The sequence below is a fragment of the Mustela lutreola genome, chromosome 15 (genome assembly GCF_030435805.1).
Source record: "Mustela lutreola isolate mMusLut2 chromosome 15, mMusLut2.pri, whole genome shotgun sequence".
In the NCBI taxonomy this organism is placed as follows: Eukaryota; Metazoa; Chordata; class Mammalia; order Carnivora; family Mustelidae; genus Mustela; species Mustela lutreola.
The window spans coordinates 27,364,652-27,371,055 of record NC_081304.1 but is presented as its reverse complement, the minus strand read 5'-3'; positions in this window follow the sequence as shown (position 1 = coordinate 27,371,055).

Sequence of the window (6,404 nt, the reverse complement as noted above, 5' to 3'; positions counted from 1 at the left end):
ATGCATATGTACTAAAGAAGCTACCTTTTGGTATTTTAGTAATAGACCTAATCTTCTTGCTCCATCTTAGTGAGGATGTCAAAGTTATCTGCAAATAAGCATTTTTTTTAAAGATTTTATTTATTTATTTGACAGAGAGAGATCACAAGTAGACAGAGAGGCAGGCAGAGAGAGAGAGAGAGGGAAGCAGGCGCCCTGCTGAGCAGAGAGCCCGATGCAGGACTCGATCCCAGAACCCTGAGACCATGACCTGAGCCGAAGGCAGCAGCAGAACTCACTGAGCCACCCAGGTGCCCCTGCAAATAAGCATTTTGAAGAAGAAAGAAAACAGGGGAAGGGTTAAGGTTTTGTTCACTTGCCCATTGGGTCTATTACATTGCATGGTTTGGCAGATTAGGGCAAACAAATTGGTCTTCCAAAAGAGCTCCATAAAGAGTAGTGGGTCCAAAGGAACCGTAGAAAACCCATACAGCCTCTGGGAGAGTGGAGGCTGAAAAGTATAGCCTTAAATGGAGGATTTGTTCTGAAGATATAGGACATAATACAAAAGTTGTCCTGGCAGGGCCTTCAACGTTGTCTAGAAATTTTCACCAAAGCCTCAGACACCTCCTCCTGCCCTTTACCATGAACCTTCTGAACCTTTTCCAGTTTATCCAGCCAACAACTTTCCTCTCACCCCTAACTCACTTTCACCGGAAGACCTTGCCTCCTACTTCTTCAGGAAAATAACTGTAGAGCTTGAGTTTCAGAATCATATTCCCTCTGGCCTGAAAATGACGTATCCTTTAAACTTTTCATTCTTTTTGCCTCTCCAAAAGAAAATATTGACATTTTCTTTCTAAAGCTGATGCCCCTACCTAGGTTTGCAACTTTTCCTCCTCTAAAGCATCGCGCCATCAATTATTCTGTCTGTTGGATATTTCAAACCTCCTCCATTGCCCCTTCCCTTGATCCTACAGACACGTTCAAATATCTGCTACCCTTTAAAAATTCAAAATAAAACCTTATCTCAACCCTGTTCTCCCTAAAGTCACTATCTCTCTCTCTCTTTCTCTCTCATTTTTCCTTCTTGTGCAGGTTTCTTGCAAGAGTCTGCACTTTATTTTTATATAGTTCTCTCCTATTCTTTTTTTTTGAACCACAGCATTCTAGCCTCTACTCCAACAGTATGATTGAAGCTGCTTTTTCATTAAAAAACTCTAATTGTTAAGCTCATTGGCTTGTCCTTTTCCTACCTGGATTTTGTGTTGCATTTTATGCTGCTGAATAAATCCTTCTCCGAAACCATTTCCTCCCTTGGCTTTGGTAACATTGTTTTTAGTTTTCTTCCTACTTTTCTGACAACCAGTGCCCCGTTCTGAGTCATGTTTATTTGCTCAATTATTTTAATAAGAAATTTTAAGGCAGATGTTTTGCTTTCTGCTCGTCCTAAACACTATCCCTAGTCAGATAGTTAAAATTACAACAATTATTTATCTCACTTTTATTTGGATAATTCTCAAAGAATTAACATTAACTTTAACGGCTTCCAAGCTCCAGGTTTCCTCTTCTTTTATATACTTATCCTAAAACCATCTCAAACTCAAATGTATACAATTTTAAACTTGATTTCCTCCAAGCTTACTCTCTTGGTATTCTTCATCCAAGTGAGAATCTAGATAGGTCATTTCCCTTCTTGAAAACTCTCACCACTTTAAAATTTTTGCATTGCTGGGGCAGAGACTTTTACCCTGGGCACACAACTCCACAATGTTCCCCAGTGTCCCTTTCAGGGAGATTTCTGCCTTGTCCTTTAGTTCTAGCCAACAGCATATGGATAAAAGTAGGGGTATCTAGGTGGCTCTGTTGGTTGAACATCTGACTCTTGGTTTCGGCCCAGGTCATGATCTCAGGGTCCTGAGATGGAGCCCTGTCTGGGGCTCTGTGCTCAGCAGAGACCCTGCTTGAGAGTCTCTCGCTGGCCCTCCTCCACTGGCATAGGTGTGCAAGTGCTCACTCTTACTCTCTTTTCCTCTATAAGAAAATTCTTAGAAAATAATAAAATACCCTACATCCAAGACTGGCTTATAAAGCCGCCCCTTCTGTTGGATAGATGTGGACATCCAGGGAACTGAAGATGCCAGACCCTGCTTCAGTGGAGGCACCAACATTATCAAGCAGAGCAAGAGAACCTTGCCCACTGCTAAACAAGAACACTCAGCTACCTGAATAGAGTAATTCCAACAAGTAGACTTCTACAGGTGAGCCTAGCGTGTTCCCAGAGCTCATCTGTACTCACTTTGGATGACAGCCTGAACTCTGGCAAAACAGAGCCCCATCATCTACTCTTAATAGACTCTGCCCACTAGATTTCTATCTCCCCTCCACACATAATCTATACATGATTCAAGCTATACAAGTTTTCATCCCCTAACTGTACCCTGCTTTTTCATACCTTTTACCTCTACATATAAAATATATTTCTGCAGTGGGGACATTGCTTTCATATCTTTTTATATTGTGTATGCCGATTTACTTGTTTCATACACAGTTCAAAGATCTGCTCCCCTATGAAGCTTTAATTCTAATTCTCTAGATGAATTTCTGTCTCCTCCATGTTCCCATAATTCTTTATCACATAGCTTTACTTACCACATGAAAATTATTTATACTCCCATGTCTCCGTGAAATTTTGAGTACATTTTAGGCAAGAAATTTATTTTTGTTTTCCTAGAACATAGCATACTATCAGAATACTTAGGTACTCAAATAAGAATAACCAAAGTAACATTTAAAAAAAAAAATCAAATTTCTGGGATTAAATCATTTATATCAGCTTTGTGGTATTTCTAGAAAAAAATAAGATAAATAATTATGAAACATTATTTTTAAGTTTTCTAAAAGACAATGGCTATTCCTAGAATTAAGAAACCACATGTTCTCAGTGTGATATGAATAAAGGTGATATGAAAAAGAAGAACATAATGGAGTACCTGGGTGGCTCAGTGGGTTAAAGCCTCTGCCTTTTGCTCGGGTCATGGTCCCAGGATCCTGGGATCGAGCCCCACATCAGGCTCTTTGCTCAGCAGGGAGCCTGCTTCCTCTTCTCTCTCTGCCTACTTGTGATCTCTGTCAAATGAATAAATAAAATATTTTTTAAAAATTAGAAAGAAAAAGAAAAAAGAACATAACTATGTCCTTACAAAAAGGAACTTGTTGTTTCACCGTTGTGGGAAAAGAGGGATAAACACCGAAATGATTCAGGGAAGTTTACAAAAAGGCAGCAAGGAAAGCTATGAGGCCAAGACTCATGAAGTTAGTCTTAAGATCTTCCCCAAAATATACAAGAAATATTTCTAGACCTGAAGGAGAGCAGAATGGAAGGGTCTTGCTGATAAAAATAGAAGGTAGGGCACCTGGGGGGCTGAGTGGGTGAAGCCGCTGCCTTAGGCTCAGGTCATGATCTCAGGGTCCTGGGATCAAGTCCCGCATCGGGCTCTCTGCTCAGCAGGGCGCCTGCTTCCCTCTCTCTCTCTCTGCCTGCCTCTCTGCCTACTTGTGATCTCTGTCTGTCAAATAAATAAATAAAATCTTAAAAAAAAAAATAGAAGGTAAAGGTAAATTTCAGGAATCAGTGAAGAGAAATATACCAGCAACTCTTGAACAAAGAGTACAATAGGAAAACAGCAGAAACCAGTCGTTCTGAGGCAGGAAGAGGAGGGAAGACTTGCTTTACAAAACTCATCCTTGGCCACCGTTCACAGAGGAAAAAAAAAAAGGAAGGAGGGGGAAGAGGGAGAAGGTACGGCAATGAACCTAACGGAGAATATCCGAGATGACCTACGAGGAGACCCAAGCTCGAGAAACTTGACTCGTAGGTTCACTGGGCCTGCAGGAACTGATCAACAGAAAAGGAACAAAGAAATTCTGGAGCTGAAGTAAAGAGCGATGACAAGGAGGTCAGATGCTTGGGAGGACTGATCCCCAGCAAGCTCCTGCACAGGCTACAGAAGCTCAGAGTTGTAACCTACAGAGCTCTAGAAACAATAGGAGATCTCTGCAAATCAGTGGGAGTGCTTTTTGTTTTGTTACATACATTTTTCCCCCCCGCAAGACGACTAACTGGATGAGACTTTGAGACTTGGAATGGTCCGAGAGAGAAGAAAGAGCAAGACACCTAGGGGTATTGTTTAAAAGGATACAGGACATTTGAGAGACGAGTTCAGAGTAGGAAAATGTATATCAGGTAAAAGAAGCATCCAGAATTATAAACGTGCATAAAAGGAAAACAGCATTTAAAGATGAAGCACTTGAAGCGCCTTGTCTGAATTTGGTCTAGATGGTAGTGTTTTTTTTTTTTTTCTTTTAAAAGATTTTATTTATTTATTTGACCAACAGAGATCACAAGTAGGCAGAGAGGCAGGCAGAGAGAGAGGGGGGAAGCAGGCTCCCTGCCAAGCAGAAAGCCTGGTGCTGGGCTCAATCCCAGGATCCTAGGATCATGACCTGAGCTGAAAGCAGAGGCTTTAACCCCCTGAGCCACCCAGGTGCCCCTAGAGGGTAGTGTTAAGAGGGGATCAATACTTAAGTCTCTGGCCAAAGAAATAGCTACGGAAGAGGTTAAGTAGCCAAAACTCTAGAAAATAAGTCCAAAATGAAAGGACTACACCAGACAAATGGACTGCATTAGTATTGTCTGCTATTTTACAAGAAGTTAAAGATACTTCCTTTTATGGTGCAAAACAAACAAAACCAAAAACATAAGAACAAAAAATTTAAAACAAAAACAAAAACAAAAGCCCACAACCCATTCCTCTAGAGCAGAGATATTTGAACTATAAAAACAGTATGTTAATTGCTTTTGGAATAATGGCAAATGCTAAGACAGCAAAAGAACAATGAGGGGAGTGAGGATAAAAGCAATGTTTTCTTTCCAAGATGGCCCAAAAAAGTTGGGTCACCTCATAAACTGATAGGGGTGCTCTCAGGGAAGGAGGAATGTCCAAGGCTTATCCTAGGCTGAATGTGATCTTCAGAGAAAACATACTTATTTTGGATACTGTATCAGGGAGACCGCATAGAGCAGTGGCCTATAAAAAGTTTCAGAGACAAGGAGACCTAATGTTAAAGGCTGGTTCTGTAACTTCCAAGCTCTGAGGTTTTGGGTGTCTAACTGACATCCCACTAGAATGTGAGCTCCATAAAAACAGGAACTTGGGTTTGGTTGGCATTACTCACTGCCATATTCCCAGAGCCTAGAACAGTGCCTGTCACATAGTAAGTACTTGATACATATGTGTGGAATTGGTAAATACAATTGGCCATTTAATTTCATTTTTTAAAAAGATTATTTATTTATTTGACAGAGAGAGAGAGAGAGAGAGAGTGTGAGAGAGAGAGAGGGATCAATCACAAGTAGGCCGAGAGGCAGGCAGAGGAAGAGGGGGAAGCAGGCTCTCCGCTCAGCAGAGAGCCCCATGATGCGGGACTCGATCCCAGAACCTGAGCCAAAGGCAGAGGCTTAACCCACTGAGCCACCCAGGCACTCCTAATTTCTTTCTTTTTTTTTTTTTTTTAAAGATTTTATCTATCTACTTGACAGAGAGAGATCACAAGTAGGCAGAGAGCAGGCATAGAGAGAGAGAGAGGAGGAAGCAGGCTCCCTGCTGAGCAGAGAGCCCGACGCGGGACTCGATCCCAGGACCCTGAGACCATGACCCGAGCCGAAGGCAGTGGCCCAACCCACTGAGCCACCCAGGCGCCCAGGCACTCCTAATTTCATTTGAAAGGCAGACAGGTGACGGATTCAGTTTCTCTGCAGCTCATAGTCTGAGACTGAGACACAAACTCCCAATAACCCAATGCCTCTTAACCATAAAAGAGAAATAATTCCACCAACTTCAGCAGTCTGGGTTAGGATTAAACAAAAAAACTTTTGCATGCATGCACACACAGCAAGGCCTATATGCCTGTCTATATATATTGAATATACCAGGTTTTGCCTTCTTTAATTCACAACATGTTAAACACTCATTAGATGCCAGAAATTCTGCTCATAAAAGAGCTATAAACCTGAAGAAAACAGACAGGACCTTTCTCCTGCTTGAGATTCCAGAACAGTGGGGGAGTGACCGTGTTCATAAATATCCACGAAGACAAGAGCTATGTGGGAAGAGCGTAGGAAACAGAGAAGATGCAAGATACAGACAGATCTCATTTGAAGGGTCAGTGAAGTCTTCCTGAGAAAACAGAAGTGGAGGCCAGATCTGAAGAAACAAACAGCACCCCTGGTTAGTAAAGAAGGAAGCAGGAGAGAAACTCCAGGCAGTGTGCAAAGGTCCAGAGGAAGGGGGAAGCATGAGAGAGATTTAGGAGAATGATCTCAGGCCAGTGGAGCTAGAACACAGATAACGAGGAGGAAGTGG